Source organism: Gorilla gorilla, chromosome 20, assembly GCF_029281585.2.
Source record: "Gorilla gorilla gorilla isolate KB3781 chromosome 20, NHGRI_mGorGor1-v2.1_pri, whole genome shotgun sequence".
Lineage (NCBI taxonomy): Eukaryota > Metazoa > Chordata > Mammalia > Primates > Hominidae > Gorilla > Gorilla gorilla.
The window spans coordinates 69,612,351-69,628,864 of record NC_073244.2 but is presented as its reverse complement, the minus strand read 5'-3'; positions in this window follow the sequence as shown (position 1 = coordinate 69,628,864).

The window sequence follows — 16,514 nt, the reverse complement described above, 5'->3', positions numbered from 1 at the left end:
CCGGCACGCTCGGCGCACAGTATTCTGGGTGGTGTAGTTCCTAACACGCCGCAGTCCGCCGCGCCGTGAGGACTCAATCCAAGAAAGAGAGGACAAAGGAAAAAACCCATCAAACTAGGGTCAGCAAAGCCTATTACATACACAGGATAAAAGAATACGATTTGATCTTCATTTCTCAACACAAAAGTTGACATAAATTGCATACAATACATTAAAAATGTTGACAATTGAGAATTGACGCAACCCTTAATTTTTTTCTTTTTTTTAATGTAGAAACTATAACCAAAAATAAAATTCAAAGGCCTCCCAACTATCTGAATGGACCCCTCCTCTCAGCATTATAGAGTTAACCTGAAAATCTAGTTCAGGCCATTATGGAAGAGGGGGTTGGACATGCCTCATTCTATCCCTACAGCAATAACATCAGCATAGACCTTAAGTCTGATAAGAAACATTTACAATCTATTTCTCTGAAACTTGCTACCTGCTGGCTTCACCTGTATGATAAAACCTGGGTCTCCAACCAAGGTGATCACTAACAGTGGGGTCAGCATCCCCTTATCCCACACGTTTGTGTTTATTATGTTTTTTTGCCCTCAAATGTTAGCGACTTAAATTACATAATGTACCTATTATCATAAGTGGAACTGAAATGAGATTGCAGAAACATTATGTCTTCTTTTTCTTTTCTTTTTTTCCATTTTTTTTTTTTTTTTTTTTGACAGAGTCTCACTCTGTCGCCCAGACTGGAGTACAGTGGCGCAATCTCTGCTCACTGCAACCTCCACCTCCCAGGTTCAAGCGATTCTCCTGCCTCAGCCTCCCGAGTAGCTGGGACTACAGGCATGCACCACCACCCCCGGATAATTTTTGTATTTTTAGTAGAGACAGGGTTTCACCATATTGGCCAGGCTGGTCTAGAACCGGCCTCAGGTGATTCGCCTGCCTTAAAGTGCTGGGATTACAAGCATGAGCCACCATGCCTGGCCTTTTTCCCCCATATTTAGCAATTAGCTTTTGTTGCTATCCATTGTCTTCATTTCTCTTTAGTTTTTAATTGTTTATAAGTTTGACATTTTGTAATTACTTAAGAAAGGTTAGAAAAATTACCATTTAGATTGGAGTCATATTAAATAAGACACCTATATTGTAAAAATATCTTTATGAATGTAATCTTTGGCTATAGTGTTGTAACCGAGCGAGTTATAGAGAAATGCCACACTCTGAGACTAATTCTGGAGTCCTTTTATTGCCAGCGACCGAGAGACAGCTAGAGCTCAAAATTATTGGCCCCGAAGAAGGGGCTAGATTTCTTTTTATACCTTGATCTAAATAGGGGAGGGGGAGTTTAGCTGAAGCAATTTTTACAGAAGCAGAACAGGCAAAAAGTTAAAAGATAAATGGTTACACAAACATTTACAGGAAAATAAACAGTTCCAGGTGCAGGGGCTTAATTATCACAAAGTGATAAACGCAGGGGCTTTGGGTACCATTAACTGAGTGCGTTCCTAGGAGCTGCTGGTACAGCTTGCCTCAGTGTCTATCAGTAAGTGCATTCCTGGATGTGCTTGGAGTCAGCTTGCACTAGTTATGTCCTTAAGGGAGGGGGATAAGGGGGCTGCAAGTGAAGAAACAAAAATGGAGTCTGTTCGGCTCTCTCAGCTAAGAGAGACAATCAGGTTAAAACAAGGTAGGGCATCACAATCGTTTGTCTCCACTATTATTTATTTCTGATCCTTTTTTTTTTTTTTTTTGAGATGGAGTTTCACCCTTGTTGCCCAGGCTGGAGTGCAATGGCACAATCTCGGCTCACTGCAACCTCCACCTCCCAGGTTCAAGCGATTCTCCTGCCTCAGCCTCCCTAGTAGCTGGGATTACAGGCATGTGCCACCACGCCCAGCTAATTTTGTATTTTTAGTAGAGACGGGATTTCTCCATGTTGGTCAGGCTGGTCTCGAACTCCCGACCTCAGGTGATCGGCCCACCTCAGCCTCCCAAAATGCTGGGATTACAGGCAAGAGCCGCTGCACCCGGCCGTGATCCTCTTATTTTAAGAGTTTTGGCCGGGCGCGGTGGCTCACGCCTGTAATCCCAGCACTTTGGGAGGCCGAGGCGGGCGGATCACGAGGTCAGGAGATCGAGACCATCCTGGCTAACACAGTGAAACCCCGTCTCTACTAAAAAAATACAAAAAATTAGCCGGGCGTGGTGGCGGGCGCCTGTAGTCCCAGCTACTCAGGAGGCTGAGGCAGGAGAATGGCATGAACCCAGGAGGCGGAGCTTGCAGTGAGCCGAGATCGCGCCACTGCACTCCAGCCTGGGCGACAGAGCGAGACTCCGTCTCAAAAAAAAAAAAAAAAAAAAAAAAAAGAGTTTTACGGGTCGGGCGTGGTGGCTCACGCCTGTAATCCCAGCACTTTGGGAGGCCGAGGCGGGCGGATCACGAGGTCAGGAGATCAGGACCATCCTGGCTAACACAGTGAAACCCCGTCTCTACTAAAAATACAAAAAATTAGCCGGGTGTGGCGGTGGCGCCTGTAGTCCCAGCTACTCGGGAGGCTGAGGCAGGAGAATGGCATGAACCCAGGAGGCGGAGCTTGCAGTGAGCAGAAATCGTACCACTGCACTCCAGCCTGGGCGACAGAGCAAGACGCCGTCTCAAAAAAAACAAAAACAAAAACAAAACAAAACAAAACAAACGCAAAAAAAATTTAGCCGGGCGTGGTCGCGGGCTCCTGTAGTCCCAGCTACTCAGGAGGCTGAGGCAGGAGAACGGTGTGAACCCAGGAGGCGGAGCTTGCAGTGAGCCGAGATCGTGCCACTGCACTCCAGCCTGGGCGACAGAGCGAGACTCCGTCTCAGAAGTAAATACATACATAAATGAATGAATAAATCTTACTTCATTCAAACTTTGTCACATTTTTTCTTATTTGTGTTTTTCTGAAAGTTCACATATTCTCTAAATATCTCTTTCATTTATTTTTAAAGAGTAATCTGCAAAGCATTATTATCCTTCATGTTACTTTAATTTGCACCAGCTTTAAAGTGAACAATCAGGTAGGTACTTCACGTATTGCCTGTTTAAAATGTAAATGAATATCTGCATTAAATATGATTTAGTGGAATATTGATATTGACTTATTTTATATTGACCTTTCTGCTATTTTTAAACAACTTTCTTGAAGTATTGGTTGATATTCTAGAAGAAATTCCATCTCTTTTAGTTAGCTTGCAATATTTAGTTTTGAATTTCAGAAAGCTACCCAAAGAATCCATAATACGGAAAATATTGCTTCCTTCTTTGCATGTGTTTATATAGTTATCAGAAAGTTTGAAGTAATCATTCTTGTTGTGATGCATGAGTAATTACTCAGAGTAGGACTTGTAATAATTTAACAGTCTCTATTATTTCTGTTCATTTGGTTCTTGCCATTCCTGTAACATTGTTTTCACATATTCTAGCCCCACCGTAAATATCTCACTGCAGACCTTGATATTAATTATCCTTAGATATCTCTATATTGTGGTGCATGTGACACTATCAGGAATATTTTTGCTATATGCTTGATAGACTTATTGTTGCTGTTTGGCCCCAAAATTCCTTCCTCAGCAGGGGAGTTCAGTAATGCCCCAGAGTCAGGACGCTTTCTGCCCCGAATCTCCTTTCCTTTACAGCAGAAACTTAAATGCTTCCTGTCATAGCTGGAAGTTCATGTAGCCTAGTGCCACATATGTGAGGGTGGAATCCTGGTGCATTTAGGGAAACTGTTGGTAAACAATTAAGAATTCCAAAGAGAAACCTCCTATGACTCATTTTCTATGTAAAGGCAATTATTTTGTCATCCTCTTCTATGGAAATGTACCTTGAAACTGTAATGCCTGTGATCCATGTTGCCACATCCCCAGGTAGGAAACCAACCCAAAGAGACACAAATGAACAGAAATTTACTGAGGAAGCTCTAAGGGCCTCTGAAGTGTAGGTCATGCAGAGGTTTTTTTTTTTTAAACCCAGAATTACATGGTCTATCCATATTGTTATGAGTCACATCTTACCAGTCCTACACTCTAGGCCACATGTGGCACATATAGCTACATACCACCATCTCGGTCAACCTGAGGGATTTCTGGTGAAAAAGAATATGAAGATGAAGGTAAAGATAAAGATAAAGATGTAAAGAGATGAGGAGCAGGAAGAGAAAGAACAGAAGGAGGAAGAGGAACACGAGGAAGAGGAGGAGTAGGACCAGGATGACAAGAAGCCACCACTAGACTTAAAAGACAAACATCTCTCCAAATGAAGATATGCCACTGAGAATTAAGCAAAAGAGTACAAAATGCAAAGATGAGCAAAATCTGTGTTAGAATACAGAGCACTAGAAATCATAAATTCTAGGAGTTAGAACCCATTGGTGGATGAAGGGGATTTTCATTATTGATTGTGGTGCTAGTTTAAGAGATGTGCTGATGTTGAGAATACTCACTGGGTTGTGATGTGTTTGCTTTACTGAATGCATGTGTATCATGCAAGCCTGCCACTTCTCTCCATATTTGTTCTTCACTTTAGCCCAGTGGTCACTTCTGCATCCTCAGGTCACTTAACCTTCATGAGTTTTCTATGAAATCTTCCAGTTTACTAATTTAAACCTTCCCAACCATCCTTACTGTTACCTGAGTTCTAGATTCATTTTTCCAATTTTTTTCCCTGACCTTCCAATTTGCCTCTGTGATAGATATTTAAATGTGCTCCAAAATGAGCAGTTTTCTCAGCTTTTATCACCAAGTCTAACAGTCACTTTCATCTCTATGAATAACACTATCATCTTGCTATTTGCTTTCATTTTCCAAAGAATGTAGCAATTTTTATCCTTAATTTACCACTTTTCCTGACCATTTAACCCATGTTCCAGCAAGTTCTATGCTAAAAATTAACTTGAAATAATTCATAGACATAAATGTAAAACCAAAAACATACAACTTCTTTTTTTTTTTTTTTTTTTTTTGAGACTGAGTCTTGCTCTGTCGCCCAGGCTGGAGTGCAGTGGCGCGATCTCGGCTCACTGCAGGCTCCGCCTCCTGGGTTCTCACCATTCTCCTGCCTCAGCCTCCTGAGTAGCTGGGACTGCAGGCGCCTGCCACCACCCCCGGCTAAATTTTTTGCATTTTTAGTAGAGACGGGGTTTCACCATGTTAGTCAGGATGGTCTTGATCTCCTAACCTCGTGATCCACCCGCCTCGGCCTCCCAAAGTGCTGGGATTACAGGCGTGAGCCACTGCGCCCGGCCAAACCATACAACTTCTAGGAGATAATGGAGGAAAATCTTTGTGATCATAGTGAAGCAAATATTTCTTACATAAAAACACCAAACAAGACTGTAACAGGAAAATTAAGAAATTAGATTTTCTCATAATTAAATGCAATGCTCTTCAAAATATCTTGTTAACATTAAAAAGAGCTACAAATGATTAGCATAAAATATCTACAAATCACACAGCTAGTAATGAATTTGTACGCAAAATATATATCTAATTTCTTAGATAATAGGCCGTGTCCAGCCTAAAATTTTTTAACCAAATACGAATCATTTTTATTTATCTTGTAACATAAACCATTAAGTTATATGAATAAGTAAAGTCTCAGTTATGGTTAGAAATCTCTCACTCTGCCAGGTGCGGTGGCTCATGTCTGTAATCCCAACACTTTGGGGGGCCGAGGTGGGTGGATCACCTGAGGTCAGGAGTTCAAGACCAGCCTGGCCAACATAGTGAAAGCCTGTCTCTACTGAAAATATAAAAAATTAGCCTGTCATGGTGGCAGGAGCCTATAATCCCGGCTACTTGGGAGGCTGAGGCAGGAGAATTGCCTGAACCGGTGAGGTGGAGGTTGCAGTGAGCCGAGATAGGGCCATTGCGCTCCAACCTGGGCAACGAGAGCAAAACTCCTTCTCAAAAAAAAAAAAAAAAAAATAGAAATCTCTTGCTCCATTAAAATGTTTTGTGGTACTGTAAGAAAGTGCAAAATCATTTTTACCATATCTATCGTTGTGAAAATATAATTCTGACGAAATATGATTTTAAAACATGTAAATATGGTACTCATGAATTTTTTTCAGTGTTGGAGTTTCCTCGTGACTGGGTTGTTTACATTCTCTCTACTGTTTTTTCTATATAAATGCAAATAAATAGAAGAATTTTTTTTTTTTTTTTTGAGACGGAGTCTCTCTCTCTCGCCCAGGCTGGAGTGCAGTGGCGCGATCTCGGCTCACTGCAAGTTCCGCCTCGCGGGTTCACGCCATTCTCCTGCCTCAGCCTCCCGCGTAGCTAGGACTACAGGCGCCCATCACCACGCCCAGCTAATTTTTTGTATTTTTAGTAGAGACGGGGTTTCACCGTGTTAGCCAGGATGGTCTCCATCTCCTGACCTCGTGATCCGCTCACCTCGGCCTCCCAAAGTGCTGGGATTACAGGCGTGAGCCACCGCACCTGGCCAGAAGAAAGATTCTTTAGAAATATATAAAACTCCTTTTCCTCATTAATCTTTTACTTCACCAGTTTAGCTCTCATTGATGATTTTCTATCTCCATCTATTTTAACTGACATTTTACTATAAAGTATAACTTTTTCTTTCCTACTTCATTCATTCATTCATTTATGTCTGTGGACTCATGGATTTTTTTTTTCTCTTTAAACAGATTTAATGAAGTGTAATTTACACACAATAAAATCTGCCAGTTTAAAATGTACAGTTCAGTGAATACTGGTCAATATATACGGTTGACCCTTGAACAACGTGGGGATTAGGGATCCTAATTTAAAGATTCTTATGACTCCATCATCTTTAGGCCGAATTAGAGGGTGTTTAGGATCAAGTAGACCACTTCCACAACTTTGGTGTTGATCTCATGGGGTTCTGGCTGGCCAGGGGCATTGTACAATGTCAAAAGAACTTTAAAGGCAATTACTTTCTGTCAAGGCACTTCCTGACTTCAGGAACAAAGCATTAATGGGAACAACCCAGAAAAAATGGTTCTCATTGTCCAGGCCTTCTTGTTGTACAACCAAAAGACTGACAGCTTGTGCAAGGGTTTGGGGTTAGCAGTTTTATAGATAAGGGCAGTCCTTATCATAAAACCAACTACATTTGAACAAAACACTGGAGTTAGCCTATCTCTTTCTGTTTTAAATCTTGGTGTGTTCTTCTCTTACTTACTAATAGATGTCCTTTGTGGCAGTTTTTCCCAAAACAGGGCACTTTATTTGCATTAAAAGCCTGTTCAGGCCGGGTGCAGTGGCTCATGCCTGTAATCCCAGCACTTTGAGAGGCTGAGGTGGGTGGATCACCTGAGGTCAGGAGTTCAAGACCACCCTGGCCAAGATGGCCATCTCTACTAAAAAATACAAAAAAATTAGCTGGGCATGGTGGCGGGTGCCTGTAATCCCAGCTACTTTGGGAGGCTGAGGCAGGAGAATCGCTTGAACCTGGGAGGTGGAGATGGCAGTGAGCTGAGATCGTGCCATTGCACTCCAGCCTGGGCAACAAGAGCAAAACTCTGTCTCAAAAACAAAACAAAACAAAAAACAAATCTGTTCAGGTTGATATAATTTCTTGTCAGTGGTTCTCTTAATGGCACCTGGGACATTGTTGGCTGCCTTGTAGTCAGCTGAAGTTGCTTCTCCTATTATCTTGACATTTTTAAAGCCAAACATCTTTCTAAAAGTATCAAATTTTCCCTTGCTGCCATTAAATTCTCCAGCTTTAGATCCTTCACCTTCCTAATGCTTTGAGTTGTCATATAATGACTGTTTCTCAAATCGTATTTGAGTCTCTCTGTATGCCTTACCCATGGCAATTCTGCACCCACATGAAAGCTGCATTTTTAAATGAGATAAAAGATATATTTTGCAGAAAATGCAAGATTTTTCTGCCTGCTGGCATAGCTGCAGCAATGTCTTTATTTCCTTTTTTGTTTGTTTTTAACAATGATCCTCATACTGGATTAATTTATCTTGAAATGGTGGGCAACTACAGCTGCAAACCTCAATCTATAGTACATATCAAGCAGCTCAGCTGTTTCTTATAATGTCATGACTTTTCCCTGCTTCTTGGGAGCACTTCCAGCATCACTACTAGCACTTCATATAGGCCATATAGCGTTACTTAAAGTTTACAATATCGCACTAAACACTATGAAAAATATATTAGAACCTTGAGAGATCACTTTTTACTGCAATATGTGATTTACTGGAGAGATGAACTGCTCATGTGGAGATGATTAACATCATGGGGTTCTTTAAGTGAATACTCACAACACTGTGAACAACAGGAGATGTCTACAAAATTATTATGGTACTGTAGTATGTCCTGTAGTTAATTTTATCAGCCCAGCATGATGGCTTATGCCTGTAATCCCAGCACTTTGGGAGCTCAAGGTGGGAGGGTTGCTTGAGGCCAGGAGTTTGAGAGTAGCCTGGGCAACATAGTGAGACCCCTGCCTCTACAGAAAATTGTTGAGACAGGGTCTTACTCTGTTACCCAGGCTGGAGTGCAGTGGCACAATCACAGCTCACTGCAGCCTCAACCTCCTGGGCTCAGGTGATACTCCTACTTCAGCTCCCCGGGTAGCTGGAACCACAAGTGTGTGGCACCATACCCAGCTAATTTGTCTTTGTTTCTTTGTAGAGATGGGGTCTTACTATATTTCCCAGGCTGGTCTCAACCTTCTGGGACCTGCCAACCATCCCAAAATGCTGGGATTACAGGTGTGAGCCACCATGCCCAGCCTGTACAGAAAACATTTTAAGATTAGCCAGTGTGGTGGCATGTGCTTGTGGTCTCAGCTGCTGGGGAGGCCGAGGCAGAAGGATCACTTGAGCCCAGGAGTTTGAGTATGCAGCAATCTATGATCATGTCACTGCCCTCCAGCCTGGGCGACAGAGGGAGACTGTCTATTCAAACACACACATACACACATGCACGATTATGACTTAATACTGCATCTTTGGCTGGGTGTGGTGGCTCCCAGCACTTTGGGAGGCTGAGGTGGGCAGATCATGAGGTAAAGAGATCAAGACCATCCTGGCCTATGGCTGTTGGTTTGGGACTGAACAAAAGAGAACAAATGCAGAAATGAAGACAAAGACAAAAAGATCTGTTTTAAAGGAGACAGGCGGCTCCTTTCTTCTAGGGAACAAGGGCCCTGAGCTTCTACAGCCCTTCGTATTTATTAGGTAGAATCAACAGGGAGGAAGAGGTAATGGTTGGTCAGCTGCTTGATTTATCACGGGCTCACATAATTGCTTTCTTTATACAACAGCCTCCAGATGTTCCTATAGATAACCACAAGGAACACTGCATGTGGGGGTATGACTGCCCTCAGCATTCCTTCTGGTGGCAGATGCAGTTGTCAGCTTGCCAGCATCCTGTATTCATGAGAACAGTTTGCTGTTTGCTCATATAGCCTCCAGTGGTATACTGAGTTGGTCACGACCCTCATTCTTTCGGCCTCCAACCTCCCCCCTTTTCTGTTTTTGTATTAATTGAATAAAGGTAATTGCAGGCTGTGCAGCTCTCAATTGCCGGTTGGTGGTCCAGCTGATTTTACAGACTATGAACAAAAAACAGAAACATAATAACATTATTCCGATAATCACAAAAAAGACATTGAGGTGCTGTTTGAAGTAGGTCCAAGGGTTAAGGCTCCCTAAACCTTGCTGGAATTCTGCCCAAGCTTTTAAAGAGGGCTGAAGCACTTGAGTCTGCTTATTCAAGTTAAGGATTTTACTTTGTGAATCATTAATATCAAAAGTAACATTGAATGTAAAAGCTCCCTGTAAATGGGCCTTTACAAAGTTCCTTGGATATTCACTTTGATTATATTCCAAATTAGTTACACAAATATGAATAGGGTTAAAATGACAATGCAATTGCTGCTGCAACTTCAGGCTTTGTATTTGTTATCCTAGCCACAGAACAGTAGTCTTTAACATTGCTACTTCTGTTTGTATCTTGGTGTTAATTTTTATTTTGAAGCACCCATTCCTGGTCGGCTGTGCACATCCAATTTTTCACACATTGAGCTGTTTGAATGGAGCTGTGCAGCGCTACTGAGGACAACACAGGAGAGGTTATTAGTGTGACTAGGGAAATTATAGCAAAAATTATCATGCCTAAAGCTCTACGAGCACAATGAGTAAGCTGAATAAGAAGGGGTTTTACAAAATGTCAAGCGGGGGTGGCCTCCCAAGGCTCGGACAGGTTTACAGGAATCTATAATCCGGGAATGTGACCTAGAATTATTAGGGTGGATATACTATGTGTTTGTATTGTGCTATGATTAAGGCAATGATACAGTTGACAGGCATCACAAATCGATTGGGCATTGTTTACCCGGAGTTGGTCCTTTTTTGCTGCTAGAAAAACATACGGATTAAAAATACAAATTGTAAACTGTGTGGTAGTATTTTCTACAAAGGTAACATTAAAACTGTGTTGAGCATTATTACTATTATTGGATAGTGTCCCAACCCAAATGCTGCCATTCATAAATGGGAGTGCTGTCTTCCATATTGACTCCTGAATTGGACCTCTCTTTCCTTGATAATGCCATTGAGGCAAAGGTGGGCTAAAGCCCATTCTGTGCCAAGCAAGTTGTGTAGCAGATTGGGATGTAGCGAAGAGATGTTCAAGTTTCACCACCAGTGCCAGCAAAATTTATGCCATGAGGTCTGATTCTCACTTCTCCCATCTAAATGACCATGGGGACCCCACTCGATAATGTCTCCCATTAACATGGACTGTTGTCTAGCTAAGGGGCCAAGACACTGAGTCCAAGGACAGGGGTGAGAATTATCAAAGGGAGCCCATTCTGTACAATCAATACAATTTGGGTGATGGGGCCAGGAGTGATTAGTAACTACACCAGTAATATTAATAGAGCTAAGGCCTAATAGGTACATAATTTTTCCATGGTAACTCAAGCATGCTTGGGACTGAATTGCAAGGCAACTGCGGTTGAGTGATGCATCCTGGGTGACACATAAAGAAGTCCCTCCAATGGTGCAGTATAATTGATACCATTGTTCTGAGAATCTAATCACTCTCTGTCAGGGGGAGTTAGGGGTCCTGGTGTCCACGCTCCCTGATCATGATATATCTCAGGAGGAGTGTCGCTCCCGAGTACCGGTCGTACTACTGGTGGGTTAGGAATATATGCCCAATAAGTTTTTGCCTCTGCACAGGGAAAACATACCGCACAGGATATTACAGCTAGCATGGCCATAAACATGGAGTCAGGGGTTTTGCTCCAGCAGTTTCTCAGCTTCCTGTGTGGTTTTCTTGAGCTGTCCCCATGTTATGGGGGTTGATGTCAGTGTGACTCCAGTCTGTCCTTGTTCTGTCTTTGCATTCAGATTCAACTGGCTCATGGCTCGTACTGGAGGAGCTGGGCCCACAGTTGAGATCCATGGATTTCTCCAGTCTCCCGTTCCATGGTCGCACACACCTTGAGGGAACCCACACGGATTGTCCATCTCCTGTAAAAACACAAGCAAACCCTCGTCCCCATATCAGTAAGTCTACCGGGCCTTTCCATTGTCCTTCTTCCGGGGATTTCTGTAATACCTTTGGGTAAACTTTCCTTTTTCCCTCTAACATTTGCCAATGTCATTCTGCCAGAGTCTTAATATCCATACCAGAAGTCAAAAAATTTAAAGTAAATAAGGCTAAATGTAATTTTGTTTGAGGTGGTAGCTGGTCTCCTAGTCCCCATTTTTGTTTTTTCAACATGCATTGTAATGTTTGATGTGCCCACTCTATGATTCCTTGTCCTTGAGGATTGTAAGGAATTTCTGTTTTATGAGTGATTGCCCATAACTGTAAAAAATTTTGAAAAGCATGACTAACATAAGCAGGTCCGTTGTCAGTTTTTCATTGTGTAGGGACCCCCATATGGGCAAAAGATGACAGACAATGTCATCAGACATGACCAGCTGTTTCCCCAGTTTGGCACGTGACATGTAGCATATGGGAGTAAGTGTCTGTAGTCACATGAACATAGCTGAGTTTGCCAAAGGCTGTTATATGTGTAACATCCATCTGCCAGATTTCATTTGGAGCCAAGCCTAGTGGGTTACATCCTTCCATGGGTGCAACGCCAGGGACAGGCTGGCAAGTGGGGTAGGCTGGCGCAATAGCTCAAGCCTGGCTGCGAGGCAGATGAAACATACAAGTAAGGGCAGAGGTGTTTTGATGCAGGAATGCATGAGAAGATTGGGCTTGTTGAAATACAGAACCGATTAGTTTATCTGCTTTATTGTTACCTAGAGATAGTGGTCCAGGAAGTTGTGTGTGACAGCGAATATGAGAAATGTGAAAAGGAGCAGCATGAGAGTGAACAGCTTGTTGAAGTCTTAGAAACAAATTATACAGCTCTGGTTCTAGGGTTCTTTTAATAGTGGCAGTCTCAACGTGACTGGCTACATTTACAATATAGGCTGAATCACAGACAATGTTAATAGGAGATAAAGCGGTGAGCTGTAAAACTTGAATAACTGCCACTAATTCTGAGCATTGAGCTGAAACTCCAGAGGTCTTTATTGTTTCAGTATGCTTAGGTCCATAAATAGCTGCACAGCCTTTAGAAGAGTCATCAGTAAAATAGGTCTGTCTGCCTGGAATAGGCTTGTGATGAGTGATTACAGGAAGGGTAAAAGGGTGAACTTCATAAAATTGCAAAATTTTGTCTGATGGATAATGGTTATCTACTATTCCTACAAAATCTGTGAGAGTGATTTGCCATGCAGTCGACATTTCCCATGCTGTGGCCTGTTGTTGGGAATCCAAGGGAACAATAATTTTGTCTGGATCACATCCCATAAACATTTTTGATCTATGCCTACCTATGTTATAAGTTGAGTAATTAAAGAAAGATAAACTTGCAAAGATTTCACTGTCTGATTGGATAAAAAAGCCATTCTAATACTATTACAGATTTGTGTATGAATTGGCCTAAAAGTCCAGTTGGAGAATGGGGGGTAGGAAGAATAAACAGAAGCAAAGGCTTTTGTGGCTGTAACCAGGTGGCATGTTGTTGCTGAAGCATCTGTTCTACAAGCTATAATTCAGCTTCTGCCTCCTTAGTAAGTTGCCGAGGAGAGTCTAATGAAGAATCTCCTTGGAGGGTCTGATAAAGGTGTTTGAGTTGATAAGTAGCAATACCTAGCATTGGGTGCAGCCAATTAATGTCCCCTGATAATTGTTGGAAATCATTCAAAGTTTGTAATCTGTCCCTACAGACGACTACTTTCTGAGGCTGAACACTTCTTTCAGTAGTAATAGTGCCTAAGTACTGGTATGGGGAGGTGGTTTGCACCTTTTCAGGAGCTATTTTGAGATTCCATTTAGTCAAAGCCTGTTTTGTTTCTCTGAATAACTGATGTAAGATTTGATCTGTAGGAGTGGCCAAAAGAATATCATCCATATAATGAATGATGTAGCCAGTGGGAAACACATTACAAGGCTCCTTTAATGCCTGTCCTACAAAATTCTGATATAATGTAGGACTGTTAAGCACGCCTTGGGGCAAAACTTTCCATTGATAACAAGAGACAGGCTCCCTTTGATTAACAGAAGGCACAGAGAAGGCATATCCAGGCCTATCCTGCTGATGTAATAGTATAGTAAAAAAACAATCTTTAAGATCTATTACTACAAGAGGCCAGTCTCTTGGAAATGCCTGCCAGGGATGGCAGACCTTGCTGTAATGCACCCATTGGTTTAATCTGTGCATTAATAGCTCTCAAATCATGTAGCAGTCCCCATTTTCCTGACTTTTTTGGTATTACAAATACTGGTGAATTCCAGGGGCTGACTCTTCAATATGTCCTGCATCCAATTGCTCTTTTACTAGCTGATGGAGTTGAGTTAGTTTCTCCTGTGAAAGGGGCCATTGATCCACCCATACAGGTTTGTTAGCCACTCTAGTGGCAAAGCAGTGGGTGGCGGAGAAATATCAATGACCCACATCAGAAATCTGATGACCTAGCCCTTCTCTATTTGTTTGCCCAGTTATTGATATAGGATCAGGGTTTTCCTGTAGGGACTTTCCTAAGCCTTTTCTGCTCTGATATCCCATTTTCTTTAACATTTTAAATCCTGGATTGCCAATAGTTTCATTTGTAAGTCTCATATCCTATGCCGTAAGCAAATCTTCACCCCAGTTTTCCACATCAAGAGTGTCTGTCTGTGGAAACCATGGGTTATGCGTGATAACCTCCTGCAGCAGCTTAGCTAGTGTTTGAGAACTAACCTGAGCACCAGATTGTTTAAGTAAACCTTTAAGTGACTGCATATAATGTTGCTCCTCAGCAGAGAAATTCTGCCCTATGTTACCCTGATTCAGAAACTTCCCACTCCCAGTACCTCTTTAGGGCACTGACCTTATATCCACTGCCAGCAGACTTGTCCTGGGGTTTCTCATTCTTCTGGTCAGTTTCACTTTCTCTGCTCCAGCAGACCTTCTTCACTCACGTCCCTGTTCGGGCGCCACTTGTGGCTGTCGGTTCGGGACTGAATGAAGAAGTAGAAATGCAGAAATGAAGATAAAAAGATCTGTTTTAAAGAAGGGGTCAGAGGGCTCCTTGCTTCTAGGGAACAAGGGCCCTGAGCTTCTACAGCCCTTTGTATTTATTAGGTAGAATCCACAGGGAGGAAGACGTAACAGTTGGTCAGCTGCTTGATTTATCACAGGCTCACATAATTGCTTTCTTTATACAACAGACTCCAGATGTTCCTGTAGATAACCACAAGGAACACTGCACCTGGGGTGTGACTGCCCTTAGCATTCCATCTGGCTGCAGACACAGTTGTAGGCTTGCCAACATACTGCATTCATGAGAATAGTTTGTTGTTTGCTCATATAGTCTCCAGTGGCATACTGAGTTGGTCATGACCCTAATTCTTTCGACCTCCAACACAGACCAACGTGGTGAAACCCTGTCTCTACTAAAAAATACAAAAATTAGCTCGGCATGGTGGTGCACACCTGTAGTTCCAGCTACTCAGGAGACTGAGGCAGGAGAATCGCTTGAACTCGGGAGGCAGAGGTTGCGGTGAGCCCAGATCATGCCACTGCACTCCAGCCTGGTGAGAGAGAGACTCCATCTCAAAAAAAAAAAAATACTGCATCTTGTGTTTGTTTACATTTCTCTGGAAGCACCCAGTCTGTGTTTATGTGACTCTTGACTAATTTTGACCTTGTATAATAGATTTATGTATATTTTATGGTAGTAAATGATAAAATAGTACCTACATATATTTTGTATTATGCATTCTTGACATACTTATTTCAATGAATTCTGGTTTTTGGAAATTGTCTCAAATATTCAAAAAACTTTCCAATATATTTATTGAAATAAAATTCACATATAATTGGACCTGTACATTTCAAACCTGTGTTATTTAAGGGTCAGCTGTACTGTCATGAAACCACCAACACAGTCATGATAGAGAAAATTACCATTGCCTGATAACATTTTCCTGTACTCTTTCAGTCAGAACCTTCACCCTCAGACCACAGGCTCAATAACCAGTGATCTGCATTCTTTTACTCTAGTTTTGCAGCTTCTTCATTTCATGTAAATGGAATCATACTGTATGTCAACTTTTGTGTCTGGTTTCTTCCACTCAGCTCAGGGCTTTTTTTATCTATGCTGTTTTTGCTTGTATTCATAGTTTATTTTTTATGTTGTTGAATGGTATTTTAAGGATATACCATAATTGATTATTCCTTCTTCTGTTCATGGACATTTTAGTTTTGAGTGTGTGTGTGTGTGTGTGTGTGTGTGTGAAAAACAGCTTCTAGTGTTTGGCTTTTATAAATAAAACTGCTGAGCATGCAAGTGTAAGTATTTCTAGGACACATGTTTTTGTTCTCTTGGGGATACCCCTATAGGTAAGATTCCTAAGCTATATGGTAAGTTTATGCTACCTTTAAAGCTGCTACACTGTTTTCTGAAGTTGTTTTACTACTTTTGCAACTTTGTTGAAAAGAGATTGACAATAGAGTGTTGTGTATTTCCGGGTTCTCTATTCTCTTCTGTTCATCTCTATGTCTGTCTAATACTGTACTCTCTCAATTACCGTACATTTATAAGTCTTGAAGTCATAAAGGTTTTCAAATTTATTCTTATTTATAAAATTGTTGGCCGGGCATGGTGGCTCACGCCTGTAATCCCAGCACTTTGGGAGGCTGAGGCGGGCGGATCACGAGGTCAGGAGATCGAGACCATCTTGGCTAACACGGTGAAACCCCGCCTCTACTAAAAAATACAAAAAAGTATCTGGGCAAGGTGGCGGGCGCCTGTAGTCCCAGCTACGCAGGAGGCTGAGGCAGGAGAATGGCATGAATCCCAGGGGGCGGACACAGCAGTGAGCCGAGATCATGCCACTGCACGCTAGCCTGGGTGACAGCAAAACTCCGTCTCAAAAAAATAAATAAATAAAATAAAATAAAATAAAT